Source organism: Labrus mixtus, chromosome 12 (genome assembly GCF_963584025.1).
Source record: "Labrus mixtus chromosome 12, fLabMix1.1, whole genome shotgun sequence".
Classification (NCBI taxonomy): Eukaryota; Metazoa; Chordata; class Actinopteri; order Labriformes; family Labridae; genus Labrus; species Labrus mixtus.
In genome coordinates this window covers 3,191,882-3,206,908 of record NC_083623.1, presented here as the reverse complement: position 1 = coordinate 3,206,908, position 15,027 = coordinate 3,191,882, and the positions used below count along the sequence as shown (strand labels likewise).

General features: G+C 45.2%; 1 protein-coding gene across 1 annotated transcript in view; it reads left to right on the top strand.

Annotated features, from left to right (window-relative positions):
• The first annotated feature begins 6,739 nt into the window (after positions 1 to 6,739).
• The window catches only part of hivep2a (HIVEP zinc finger 2a), a 113,963-nt gene continuing 105,675 nt past the window's right edge, over positions 6,740 to 15,027 (top strand). The window contains exon 1 of the mRNA XM_061051526.1: positions 6,740 to 7,271. The gene's annotated coding sequence lies outside the window, so the exon portion shown is untranslated. The remainder of the gene's footprint in view (positions 7,272 to 15,027) is intronic.

Here is a 15,027-nt window from a genome sequence, read left to right as displayed (position 1 = left end):
CATGTAGAGACAAGAATAATAATAATAGTAATGATAATAATAATAATAAAAATACTGAGCTAATGATGAAAGAAATAAAAAAAAATAATAATAATATCACACACAACAACAACAATTAAAAAAAAACAAAAAAAACTACAACAACAACAACAAAAAAAATGTTTTTATGTATATTTGTGCCACTTTACGACGTGCCAGTGTGTTAACCAGAACTTTGCTGCTCCCTGATTGGTTGGTTCTGAACAGTCTGATTGACTGTATGGGAGACAACAAAAACAATATTTAGGCTACTTCAACAGTTTGAAGGTGGTGAATCACGGAGTGGAGGATAATGGGGAGGACGTTGAGGAGGGTGAAGAAGAAGAAGAAGAGGACCTCTCAGACATCTGTAAACGTAAGAGCTAAAAAGTTATCTTCTTCTGTTGCGTGTAGTGTGTGACGCAGGCTAACGGGGCGTTTCCATGGCAACCAAATCTGCTTCATGAAGTTATCGACGTCGTTTTTGATTCTGGTGAACTAAACTACACTATTTAATGTGAAAAAAAAGTAAAGAAAAATAATCAAAAAACTTTAAAGAAGCAAGTCAACAACTACAGTAATAATACTGATGAATAATGAGAATCTCGCATTTTGATATCGAGCTTTTGTACGGAGGCCATGAAGTCCCAAAAAGTGAAAAATAATAATCTTATTAAAATAAATGACGCTTTACAAACAAATTAATATGATTTTATTAACATAATATATTGTGCACACACACACACAATAGTTTTTTATACTTTTTTGAGACTTCAGGGGCTCCAAACTATTGCGGCTACATTACTGTCGAAAAAAAAAAAAAAAAAAGAAACACGCCAAATGAAGCTGAAGTAAAGTCAAATAATAAAAAAAAAATACAGGTTTGAATGAAAATTCAAGTTTGTGTTTTATTAAATACATTTTAAAACTAATTTCAGTAATTTAAGAAGGTTTAATTAGCTTGGATTCCAGAAAATTAAACATTTTAATGAACACACTGACTCATCACCGGTACTGAAGCTAACCAGCAGGGGGAGCTGTTCAGCCCCAAACAACCTTAGTGTCAAGACTGACAGAAGTCTAGGTGCAAGCATGTGTGTGTGTGTGTGTGTGTGTGTGTGTGTGTGTGTGTGTGTGTGTGTGTTCTCCCCTTCATCTCTCACTCTCTGCATCTATCTCTCTATCTCCTCTCACACACACACACACACACACACACACACACACACACACACCATGTGAAGAAGTCCTCTTGAAACTGTTATCTCCCTGGTAGTTTCACCTTTACCCTCAGATGTTTATGTAACATAAGGGCCACACCTCAACACACTGATGACTGTACATATATGTGTGTGTGTATGTGTGTGTTTTGCGTGTCTGTGTGTGTCTGTGTGTGTGTGTGTGTATGTGTGTGTGTGTGTGTGTGTTTTGCGTGTCTGTGTGTGTCTGTGTGTGTGTGTGTGTGTATGTGTGTGTGTGTGTATGTGGTTGGATGACAGGGATTAATGTGACGTCGTGAAGAGAATCAAAACCCAAAAGATGGAAAGATACACAATGTTAGCGTGTGTGTGTACATGAATAAAAGAGTGTTAACACCACTCGCTCGTTCGCTCGCTGTCAGTCTGTGGGAAACTAGGTGTGGTAACGTGTGTGTGTGTGTGTGTGTGTGTGTGTGTGTGTGTGTGTGTGTGTGTGTGTGTGTGTGTGTGACCGCGAGTCTGTATGAGTAAGCATTAGTAATCAGTCAGCTGTCACAGAAGTGCTTTGTCTTGCAGAGCGTTACAGTTCGACTCTGGGACAAGAGCCTGAGGCAGCTGCATGTGTGTGTGTGTGTGTGTGTGTGTGTGTGTGTGTGTGTGTGTGTGTGTGTGTGTGTGTGTCCACCTCTCTTATGTAATGGATTATTCACAACTTCCCGTAGATGCTCAGCAGGTTCCTCGTTCATGGCTGTTTTTCTTAAAAACTGCACGGTGGATGCAATCAGTGAATGGGGGGAGATTTACGGGTTTGAACGGCTACATTACAGCGTGACACATGACTCACTTCCTGGGGATTGTGTCCACTCTTCGTTGTGTTAGTCGATACTCTGCTCAGAGGAGAAGATTGGCAGGGAGAATCATCCGCGTGTCAGAGACTGCTCATGCTAATTAGCTAATGCTAATGCTAAGAAGCTGTGGGCAATCAGAATAATATTTTAGTCGTCAGTGTAATGAGCTCAGGTGAGACGTGACGGCCGCAGTCCTCGTTCGCAGCTGCTGTGGGTTTGAATCCGTCCTTGTTCCTATGCTGCATGTCGTCCCCCACTTTCTCCTTCCAACATTGGAGACGCAGTCGTCATTTTAACAACTTTCTTGTATTTTATAGACGACCAGTCCACATTTACAAATTCTAGGTTGTAAAAAAACGTGTTTATTTTTCTTAGAAGCAACAGGTCACCATGTGGTGGACACTGAAGCTTCAGTGTTTATCCAGCTCTGCATGGGTCTGTAAACCTTTCTGTGTTCTAACCTCTCTCCATTTTTCAAAAGCATCTCCAATATTGATCCTAGTTTGAGCACGTTTCTGCTCGTGGAGCTTATTAGAAACATCAGAGGCTTTTTAGGTCGGGTACAATCACTTCTATCTGAACCACTTCTCTTGCCCGCTTCCATCACTGCAGCACCTGTTGGTTTGACCTGATAACTGCTCTCATATCTGGCAAACCGAGGGGCGTCCAAAACGGACCGTGTGGGGGTCGCCTTAAAACCGCCTACCTTCTCTGGTCCAAACAAATCCAGAGCATTCAGGAGCAGAATCTAAAGTTAGAAGGAGGACATACTGGCTGCTGCATTGTTGTCAGAGAAGCCAGCACTTCAACATGTTTCCTTAATGATCAGATAGTAAGATCACTTTAGTGAAGTTGAAAATGAAAGTGCATCAATGTGAAACCTCTCAGCTGCTTCATCGTAGTGACAGATGATCACTGAAGTAATTAGTCATTATCTGACAAATAGTCATTCTGCAGAGACATTGACTAATGACTCAGGAGTTTTTTCTTTCTTTTGTGCAGCATTGTTAAATGAACCCCGGGTTTACACGATGTACTCCTACCTCTACACTCATCTCCGCCCAGAGAGGAGACTCACAGCGTCACACTGCATCCACCCTCCTGCGCGGCCGTCTATGAAAAGCGGATGCAAATTGTCACCTCAGAGGTTGCTGCTGCTGCTGCTGCTTTTTCGCTCCGTCGCCATGGTGCTGTGTTGCCACGGCGTCGCCATGGGGACTCCGGGGTCACCGGTGATGAGGTCACATCCCGATGAGCCTCTTATGGGAAACAGCAGACGTTAATCCACTTATCGCTGGCCAGCACAAACACACGCACACACACACGCCAAGGGTAAGAGAGCGAGGGGGGGGGGGCAGAGATGGAGGAGTTGTGCTGCAGGAGGCAGAATTATCTGAGCCATCAGTGTTTTCATGATACAGGTATAATCACATCTGAAACAAAGCAGATGTTTCAGTTTAATAATCTGCTCAAAGTTAAACGTTTTTTAATAAACACGGGGCGAGTATTCGTCGCTGTTAAACCTTGGAGTTGTCAGATGTTGTGCTCACTCTGCCCTTTCTTCTTAATCCTGTTTTGGAGGAAGGATTTAAGAAGGCAACAAGTCACTTAGTCAAGCTGCCAAAATTCTCCATGTGGCAACTTGTGGTATTGCAGCAAAAAGCAAAACAAAGAAAAAAAACCTTCATTTTGCCACCGGACTCCCATTAAAACCAGGACAACACCTGTAATACCAGTTAGTACACTCTGTTTTATGATTTTATACACAAAGATGGTGTGATATTCAAAGACTTTCTAATAGCCATAGAAACAGGACAATGTGAGACACACGGTCTTTTGGAGACAGCAACAGCATCATAGCTGACTGACTCGTCCACTCCAGAACACCAAAATGACCCGACCCAAACTGTTCTCAGTATTACACTCGCAGTTCTCTGTCACCAGCAGAGGGCGCTATATGGATTACAACAAGCATCATCACTCTGCAGAGTGTCAAGCAGTGACGAACGTACATGCGCGGTTACTTTCCAATTTATTGACCGTCTCGTCTTCATTATAAATCTTTTCCACAAGTGTTTCATAACTGCATTTAAAGGGATCAACACAATAAATGTGTATAACTAGATGTATCTCTACAGATCGAAGAAAGATATCGTATCAGATTTTTTTGTTTCCATATATCGACATCAATATCGGCCAAAAATCTCAAATCGTCTTGCCTTAATTACAACGTCTCCAACATCTCTTAGTTCAGTGACACGCGGCGTCAGACAACTGGCTGCTTCCACCTGTCACTCAGAAAGACATCAACCCAAAACATGCAACACTTTGGGCTTAATGTCATCAAAACTGAAGAGTAACTGTCTATAAATATGAATCACCTGTGCAGCTGTCATGAGTAGAAAAACTCCATATTTTGTACCAGGCTGTACACACATTTCTCTTCCTTTTGTAAATGTTGATATTTTTTTATGCTTCTTAATCGACTGACTTTTGGAGACTGCCTCAAGTGGTCACCAGAGTAACTGCAGTTTTTGGCACTGTGCTGGACTTTGCAGGTTAGAACCAGGGAGATAGACCGATGCCTTTCTACAAGCACAACAACAAAAAGGTCACTGTGTAACGCTCCATCGACGACTCCGACCCCGAGACAAGCAGCGACTGTTCCTCCGTCATCACAGGTAACTCCTCGCTGCGCTCTGAATGGACCATTATGTGTCATTAGGTGTTCCCAGGTACAATGAGGGGGGGGGGGGGGCTATTTGCAGAAGGCTGCGTTAAAGTCTGACAGAGGACGGTTATGTCAGAGGCTGCACACGCTGTGTTCCCCTCTGTCAGGATGCTCGGACCACGTGATGCTTTCAGGTACAGGACGCTTTGTCTCTCGGCTCGTTCATCAAAACGTTGCCACCTGCTGCACACAGCAGCTAATGTAGATTATTAACACAAAGATGCAGCTGTAACCCGACCGGTACAAAGACCCAGATCTGATCAGGCTTTGATTGAATGTATTAGCTGGAGGGGCCGCCCCGAATGAGCTCCTCTGTATTCCTTAAATGTGTTTGACAGATGAAAGGGTTCAGAGCCCGAGGGGGGGGGGGGGGTTGTGGTTTGAGTGCCGAGGATTCACTCTCAATCTTTCCAGAGGTGAATGACATGGATCACTATTGTTGTGCAAATGAAACACGCTGCAGAAAGACGCGTCCAATACCGACCTTAAACGTACAATATGACAAATTTTATGACAATTTTACATTAAAAATATCGAAATCAATTATAATCCATGTTACATTTTATTTTGTTGATCACTCACATCACCTAAAATATTTCCAACCAATATCAAAGCCAGAGAAATCCTTCATTTTAGAGTTGTAACGGGACGTGTTGTGGAGGCGGCCGCCATGACAAGCTGCCATGACAGACAGAATGTTTGTCGTTGCCGTGGAAACACCATATGTTACGTCAAAGACTGCTGGACGAGGAGTTCGTTTTCACCGGGTAGCAGAGAGAATCACTCCCATGATTCCCCGCCAGCCGCCTCGACGTCATCTTTTGTGATTGTATTTATTGATTGAGAGCCCCCTGGTGGTGGAATCTACATATTGTATCTTTAATAAAAACGAGAATAAAAACTATGGAGATATTTTCACTGCAAGAGCTCTACTGTCAGACATGAAATTAAAGACTCTACACCAGAGACACTGTGGACAGTCTGTTGGTAGTTTGCACACCCCATGTACAGATCCTGTAGTCCTCGAGGCGGGCAGCCCTGGATCGAGTCTGTCCTGTGGCTTCTTTTCCGCATATCATTTCCTACCCTCTCTCTCTTTCTCCCTGATTGTTGACTATATCCACTGTCCTGTCTCTCTAATAAAGGCACGCTTTAATCTTTTAAATGAATATCTCCTGACTACAGAGAGACATCTACACGTCTGTGATGATTAATAATTTTCTGTTGTCATCTCCAGATCTCCACTTATGCAGCTTGTATCCTCCAAAACAAACATAAAGAGGCTAAACTTCCAGATTTCCCCCAAAAATGTAAAAAGCCAGTGTTGTTATCCTGAGATATCCTCGAAAAACGAGTCTTGATCTCAGAAAAAAACGAAACTAAACTCTCTTTATGAAAAAAACAAACATTGTGATCTCAGGATGTCGATGTCATTGAAATTAAAACAACACACATTTGACTCTGATAGAAATCAAAACAACAAAACAGGCAGGGATGATTCTCCTGTTAGAATGAAAGGACTAGAAAAAGCTTTTGTGCAATCTGTATTTTTCATTTTAAATTAAAAATTGTATTTTTCAGATGTTTCTCAGTGCATTCATAACTAAAATAATAATCGTGATCAGATTTAATATAATCCTCCTGTGCTGCAAACTGTACAATACTGCATTCATTTCCGGCCTGAACCTATAGCTGAGCGCACAGAGAGACAGGCAGACAGACAGGCAGTCAGACAGACAGGTCGCTCCAGAGGTGACCGGGGAATCCTGCTCCCTCTGCGCCGGCAGACAGAGCCTCCTCCTCGGCCACTGCTCCTCCTCCCCTCCCCTCCCCTCGCTCTGCCCTGGCTGCGCGCTGGGGGATCCGACGACGTCACAAGCGCAGACACACATATAGACACACATAGAGGCAGACACACACATACACACGCCCTCTCTCTCTCGCTCTCTGCCGCTCCGACTCTCTCTCTCTCTCTCTCGCTCACTCTCTCTCCCTCTCTCCTCTGTGCTGCTATTCTGGGAAGCGGCGTTTTGGAATAACCCCCCGTGTGCGGAGTGTGTGTGCGTGTGTGTATGTGTCTCCTGATTTCACCCTGACACACGCACACATACACACTCACAACACAGTCGGACGCACACACACATTTTGCTGTCCTGTCTGCCTTGACTGCAGTATAGTGGAGCAGCTCCGGCAAAGCAGAAACCCGGTCGGAAAGGATTCCTTCCATTTTTACGCGCAACTTTTCCTCCGCGACGGTTTCCACCACCACGTCTCGACTTGTTGTGGATTTCTAACAAACCCGCCTTCCTGCGCTGCTTCTAACGGACACTCAAGCGGAGGTGTCAAAGCCCCGCTCGGACTCGGATCCTCCTGTCACAGGGGGGTGGTGGTGGTGGTGGTGGGGGGGGGGGGTTTGCTTGTTGTCATTCTCGCACGGAGACGGAGACGCGCAGCCGGAGAGCGCAGCAGACACACAAGGTAAGAGCAGAAAACGAAACCTTTACCGGACCATATTCTCACACAGATCTCAGTGACAGCGGGCTTTTTTTTTTCTCTTGCCTCTCTCCCCCCTGGCTGACATTGTGGGGCTGTTTTTCCGCTTGCACTTGATCTGTTTTGTTTAGCTTATAAGGGCAAGGCTATGCAGGGGGAATACCCCGGGCAACGCATTGCATTGCATGCAGATTACCCCTGTTGCGTAATATCCTGAGGAATTTGCAGTTAGCCCTGCTCGGCCAGGCTGGCTGCAAGGCCGGGGGGGGGGGGGGGGGAGAGAGAGAGAGAGAGAGAGAGAGAGGGAGATAGGATACACAGAGGGAGAAAGGAGAGACTGCTGGTGGATATGAAGCTGTGAAAGTGCAAGATCTGAGAGGTGCGATGGGGACATTTTTGGCATCTGGAAGGTCGATTATTTTCTGCATTCATTCGCTTTCAGCCTCGTAGAAGTTCACCCATGTTTCACGAAAAATATAAAGACATGGCACTCCTGTAATCTTTGCACCACGCGCTTGCTGGGGTTGTTCAAAAAGTGAGTTTTTAAAGCTGTGACCTTAGCGCTTGGAGTATTTCCGCGTTGCCGCAACAGTGGTGACATTCCCCGAGACATTTCAAAATGTTTGTCCGGAGAGAGACAACATTTGAACACCTCGATAAAGGCAGGAGTTTAACTTGGAGAGAGGAGATGACTTTATCTCATATGCATCTTTTTCTTTGCTCCTGTTTGTGTGTCTGTGTATGAGAGAGAGAGAGAGAGAGAGAGAGAGAGAGGGAGAGAGAGTGAGAGAAATGGTGGGTGGTGCGCTGGCTGGTTCCGGGAATGTTCCATGACGTGTTGCCGTCTAGAGAGGGGCCCCAGCCGGGGGGACTCCGACACACAGCCTGGGCCCTGCTCTCTCTTCTTTCTCTCTCTCTCTCTCTCTCTCTCTCTCTCTCTCGCTCTCTCTGCTGTTGCTCTTGTGCTGGAAAATATTTCAGTCTTTCTTTTGCAGAGAGGAGATTTTAAAGCCTCATCATATAAGCACGCTGTCATAATCCTGTGATCCGCTGTTCATTCCTGCTGCAGAGAAGCTCTCCCTCTCTCTCTCTCTCCTCTCTCTCTCTCTCTCTCTCTCTATTGCTCTGCTGCCTCCACTCCTCCACAGTGAGGTCAAAGGTCAAAAATCAGGGTCAAACACTACTGTATATGTTTGAGGACCCCCCGGGCAGTGTGTTGAGGGGGGTTTGGCCCTGCATGTGTGACAGCGTGCCGCCCGGCTGCTGCCAACACCACTCTGTGTGCTTTGCTCTTTGATGTTTTCAACATGTCACAGGAAGCTCAAATAAAGTTCAGATATGAAGCGAGCAGGCACGCAGTAAATAAACAAATCCATCAAGATATTTATTAGAGACGATGACACAGAAAACAAGCGTCAAATGAAATGCTTTTTTTTTTTGGGCACATTTCCACATCCTGTCGTCGTTTGAAGGTGATAGAAGCTAATTTTAAACTCAGATTGACACTTTAAAGGAGGTATTTTTAGAAACACGCGATGTGTGTGCTGCAAAAACAATTAAAGGTAATGGAAGCTGCAGGAGGCAGGAAGTAAAGGTTGACAAATGTCTGGATAGCTTTTTGGATAAACTCTCCTTTATTTTAATGATCCGCAGTGTCGTAAAGTAAAGTGAGGGCAGCTGTGGTCAGGTTTCACAGGTCAGGATACTGGAAGACGTTTCTTGAGTCCTTTCGGTGTCTCATGAAGATGCAAAAGTTGCATTTATGTCTCATTTAATTGCACAAATACATCGGTGACCCGTTTGGTACAGAAACGCTGCTCATGTGTTTGTGCAGTTTAGACAGTGTGAGGGAGCTTTTCTTGCACTTTTGGAGACTAAAAAGAAGACATGTTTAACTTTAGGGTGTCTAGTTTTTGTTCATGTTTTAATAAACTAGGCATGGATTTTTTTCAGGATGTAAAAACAAACGCATCAGAACGGACAACCGAATTTGAACAGTTAGCGTAAGTTAGCTAACAAGGAGAAACATCTTTAACATCTGCGCAGCAATTCTCAGTTCTCTCATGTGGACTTAAATATGAAGGAAAATAAACTTTTCTAAAGTCTGCCAGCTCTACGTTCGCTCAGGGCCTCAACACAGACCGCTATTTCAGGACTGGGATCACAGTAGCAGGGCTCGCCCGGGACGACAGGCTCTGCAGCCAGCAACACACTGGCTTCATTTGGGGGGGAGGACCTTATGTTTTTCTGTCCGGTGGAAGTCGGTGTTCTCAGACCGCATCAGATGGTCATCGTTGGTGACTCACTGTCGGGCTCTGCATGCTAAGAGGGGACCACCTCTCATCCTTTGTAGTCGGTCACACGGTTAAGGAGTACAAATTGATTGTATTTTGGAGTGACGGCTTTCTTAACAATGTCACTCCATTTGAGACAAAATACTAGAAAACAAATGCAGCATGTCCCCAATAGCTTACCAGAAGTAATAATGATAAAGACAAAGAACAGTGTGTACTGCAGAGGGAGTGTCAATCACCAACGAGGCCTGACGGGGCGTCATGTGCATCTCGTGTGACAATCAGAGAGATTCTGAAAGGAGAACAAATGATGTCTTGAAGTATTTCAGTCCTGTTATATTTGAATTGGCTTTAAGTTCTGCCTCTTGTTGGATTGAAGCATTTTGTTCATGTGAAATGTTCCGCTGTTGAATCGTTGGTCCGAGCTGCAAGAGAACAGCAGAAAACAGAAACTTCTCCTGCATGTGTTTGAGGTGTCAGTGGGGTCATAATCCTGCAGCTGAAGCGATCATTAAAGTGTGTATTCTGTTGTCAGGACACACACACACACACACACTGTGCACGGCTGTGTGTGTGTGTGTGTGTGTGTGTGTGTGTGTGTGGTGAGAGTGTGTGTGATTGTGCACGAGGAAAAGACCAGCCTACGTACCATCTGTCCCACCGCTACCTCAGATGGCGATCAGGGAGTAGCGTGTGTAGCAGCGAGCGTCCAGGCAGACACACATGCACGCTCACACACACACACACACACACACACACACACACACACACACACACACACACACACACACACACACACACACAGTTAGCAGGCTGGACAGGCGTATGGAGAGCGTGCATGAGGTGTGACTTGATTTTCTGCGCTAAACATTCAATTAATTTATTACTCGGGCCTTGTGGGAACTCTGTGTGTGCATGCATCATGTGTGTGTGTCTGTGTGTGTGTGTGTGTGTGTGTGTGTGTGTGTGTGTGTGTGTGTGTGTGCAGATATATGACACACTAAAAACTGGGCGGCAGCAGCAGGGCTGAAACAATTACTGCAGTTATGTAACGATCCCTGATTCCTCACAGAGTTGTGTCATCATGAGGAGTAATCACTGCTGCACCAGAGCTGACCTGCAGTCATGTGTGATGAAGACAAAAAAAAACTAAAAGAACTACAGGCCTTACTGGGAATGCATTTTACTCCCAGTGCGGTTGATGATCATTCAGGACATTCACACGACCAGGTTTTCATTTTGAACTCAATTTTTTAAAACGTAAATGATCTCCATCCAGACTCGTGCTGTCGCAAAGTTTTTCAAAACTGACCACTGCCTCCCAAATGTGGGAGTCATTTTTCAACATATAGACCAGTGGTTCTCAACTGGTCTAGCCTCATGACCCACCTACTCCTCAATGATAAATCGCGACCCACATTTTGGATATTTTTCAACGAGTTAGAGATTTATTTAATTTAAAAAAAAGTGGAGGTTTGGTCCATGACGGTCCAAAACATACAGAATAAAACGAGCATGTTTTAAAAAAGCTCTCCAGACACTTTTATGGCAGAACTTTTTTTTTTCTGTGCACACATTCACGACCCACTGAAAACGCCTCTGCGACCCACTTTTGGGTCCCGACCCACCAGTTGAGAACCGCTGGTCTAGAACACGTTCCTGTACAGTACAGGAAACGGTGATCGGACTTGAGCTTGTATATTTATTTTCTCGTCTTCTGACTACTCAAAGCGTTTTTACACCGCAGGTCACACCTACACATTCACACACTGATGGTAGAGGCTGCACTAGAATATTGTGGTTAAGTGTCTTGCCCGAGGACACATCGTACATGTGGCTGCAGGAGCTTGGGATCGAACCCTTGAACCTCCTAGATGAGGGACTGACTCTACCACTGAGCCACAGCCGCCCCCAGTGTAGTCAGGAGTTTCCTGCCATTTTTTGGTAATTTGAAGAAGAAATTCTCTGATATTTGGTGCCTTGGACATCGATTTTTGTTGTTGCCATGGAAACATAAATGGATATAGTTTGATTGTTACTAGTCTCATATCTAAGTTTCACACTCTGATATCGGGACAGCTCGGAGGTAAAGTGGGTGTTTATTTGAACTAAACTGGTTTTATTTCCTGGTTGTAATATCGCTTCTTCCCTCACTCTCTCTCTCTCTCCGTCGTTTTAACACCTCAGACACCTCTGAGTGGATTATTTTCTAACGAGCAGGCGACGTGTCACATGAAGCACCTGCAGCTCAGTGACACACGGCGTTACTGTTAGTCTCCTGTGTGAGCCGACTGAGCGATGACCTCACCGATTTTAAAAAACTTTCACCCTGAACCTCGTCCACACTTCATCTCGCACATCGCATTCAATGTCAGCCTCATCTGAGATCACCTGAGAGCCGCGCAGGAACCTGAGAGCGCCGCGGAGGCCGGACTCCTGACGGAGACGGGCTGAATTATTAAGACACACACACACACAGACACACACACACACACACACACACACACACACACACACAGAGCTAATGAGCTGGTTGACTGGATTGTGGCTCTGCAGATCGGTTTGAATAAACACCTGGAGGAGAAGGAGGAGGAAGGAGAGGTGAAGGAAAGAGGAGAAGAAGAGGGAAGTTAGAGAACAAGTGAGAGGAGAAGGTAACAAGAGGAAGGAAGATGACATGAGGGATGAAGGAATGAAAGGAGGAGAGAGAGGAGAAAGGAAGCATTAAAGGAAGAGATGAGTGGTAGAGGATGAAGAGGAGGACACGGAGTGAGGAAAGGAAGTGAGGGAAGAAGAGAGGAAACAGGTTGGGGAAGAGAAAGAGGGGGTCGAGAACATTTGAGGAAAGAAGGAAAGAATATGACGAGCTAGGAGAAAGGAGGGGAGAAGAAACGAGAAGAAAAGATGTGCAGCACTCTCCTTTGAGACACTTACTAGAAAACTGTGTTTATGTGTGTGTGTCTGTGTGTGTGTGTGTGTGTGTGTGTGTGTGTGTGTGTGTGTGTCTGTGTGTGTGTGTGTGTGTCTGTGTGTGTGTGTGTGTGTGTCTGTGTGTGTGTGAGAGTGTGTGTGTGTGTGTGTGTGTGTGTGTGTGTCTGTGTGTCGGTGTGTGTGTCTGTGTGTGTGTGTGTGTGTGTGTGTGTCTGTGTGTGTGTGTATGTGTGTGAGTGTGTGTGTGTGTGTGTGTCTGTGTGTGTGTGTGTGTGTGTGTGTGTGTGTGTGTCTGTGTGTGTGTGTGTGTGTGTGTGTCTGTGTGTGTGTGTGTGTGTCTGTGTGTGTGTGTGTGTGTGTGTGTGTCTGTGTGTGTGTGTGTGTGTGCGTGTGTGTGTGTGTCTGTGTGTGTGTCTGTGTGTGTGTGTGTGTGTGTGTGTCTGTGTGTGTGTGTGTGTGTGTGTGTCTGTGTGTGTGTGTGTGTCTGTGTGTGTGTGTGTGTATGTGTGTGTGTGTGTCTGTGTGTGTGTGTGTGTGTGTGTGTGTGTGTGTGTGTCTGTGTGTGTGTGTGTGTGTGTGTGTGTGTGTGTGTGTATGTGTGTGTCTGTGTGTGTGTGTGTGTGTGTGTGTGTGTGTTTGGCTGTTTCAGTGGAGAGGAAGATAATTGAGAGACCGAGGGATAAGAGAGAGGAGGAGAGAGAAAGACCTTTACCCAAACTGGCCTACTTTCTTAACAGCTTCTAATTATTCTCACTTCATGAATTTATGCATCACACGGCCGAGCTAAATCAGTGTTTTGTAATCAGAAAAGCCCCGACTGACACAACCCGACGTTCAGCTTCTTCTTCCTGAGTAATGCCTGTGAGCGGATCATAAACCCCGTGTGAAGTAAGTCACACACAGATGAGTTTTTATGATGTATACGTGTAGCTATTTTGTGTACGATTAGGGGAGGGGTCTACTGAGAGAAGTAAACGATGCTTCACTGCTTGTGAGGATTTAAACAACAGACCGTTTTCCCGCGGCGGCCATGTTGCAGTGACATCACGCTCAGGGTGGGAAGCCTCACTGTTACTCTCCAGGTTTAAGTCGCGTTAGACTCTCAAATCTGAGCCGTGGTGTCACTTTAAAGCTCCTCGGTTGATGAGGAAACACACAGACGATGAGACGACGGACAGACGACAGCGCGCCTTTTTAACTCGCACAGTGAGAGCAGAGCCACGAGCAAACTACACCACTTCAGGACCCTTTGGTTCCTGATTGAACAAAAAGTGACCATGACAACAGCAGGCCAAAACTGAGACACAAAACATTTTCATTACTTAATTTAACCGTAGAAATAATGAGCAACCAACCAACCAACAGCCTGTTGACAATCTGAAAGTACCGACTTATTAGGGCTCGAGCACCGACCTCGGAGCGAGAGATTGAAATGCAAGGAATGTTATTATTATGACGCTACTTTGACGGCGTTTTTTGGGGCCTGAACGTGCGTGAAAAGTCTTGGAAAATTGGACATGAATCTCTTAACTTGAATGAAGAATTGTTGATGAAAATATTTGTAGTTGTTGTTTTAGTTTAGTTGATTTAAGGCCCTGACACAACGAGGAGATCGTTGACCGTCAGTGAGCGATCGTCGTCCTAGTTTCTGTGGCGTGTCCGGCTCGGTCCCTACTCGTCGGCCTTTTTTTGGCCGATTCCACGATGTCGAATCGGCGTCGGTGAGAGGGATCTCTCTGATTGGCTGTTGGGAGGTTTCATTTCTCTCCAGCTCTCCTCTCAGGTTCAGTAAAGCCCCTTGAGCATGTCTCTGTAGTCTCCATGCTTTCACCCATTAGTGCGGTTTCTCCTTATTTGTCTCCTCCGCCTCTTCTTTTCTTTTTCCACTAAAAGACAAAGAGCTGACAACGCCAGCGTCATTTTCAACTTTTCATCAGACATTATTCTCCATTAGTAGACGACCTATAATACGAGTGTTGAGCGACAGCGGTGTGAAAATGGTCTTCTTGTATCATAACACCGCCCCCTGCTGGCATGGAGAGTTATTTCCTCTCATGTGGTGATTGGCTGTCGGCTGTAGTCTTTGTGGTGTGTTCAAGTGCAACTTTTTAGCCTTCATCCCCACTAGTTCTTTGCCGTCTGCTCGGTGTGTCAGGACCTTTAGATCCAAAAGTTGTATTGCCTACGATAAGAGATATGAAGTCTTGCAGGTTGGTTTTGATACCTACTGGGCTCAGATTTAATAAAAGTCTGATCTTATCTAACATTTCATCACTCTGTTTGATTCTTGTTTTTGTTTTTAGCTCAGGTACAGATACCACCACATAATTCCCCAACGCTCCGGTGAAGTGTGATTAAAAAGAAGGTTTCAGCGTTCTCACCAAAAAAATCAAAGCTTTTCATATCAGACTCTGTGGATCTAAGGCCGCTCTTTTGCAGCAACTTTTTACAGTCATACCGCGAGGGATCTGCACGTACACACACGCATACTGAAACCACGATAGGATGCATCACAA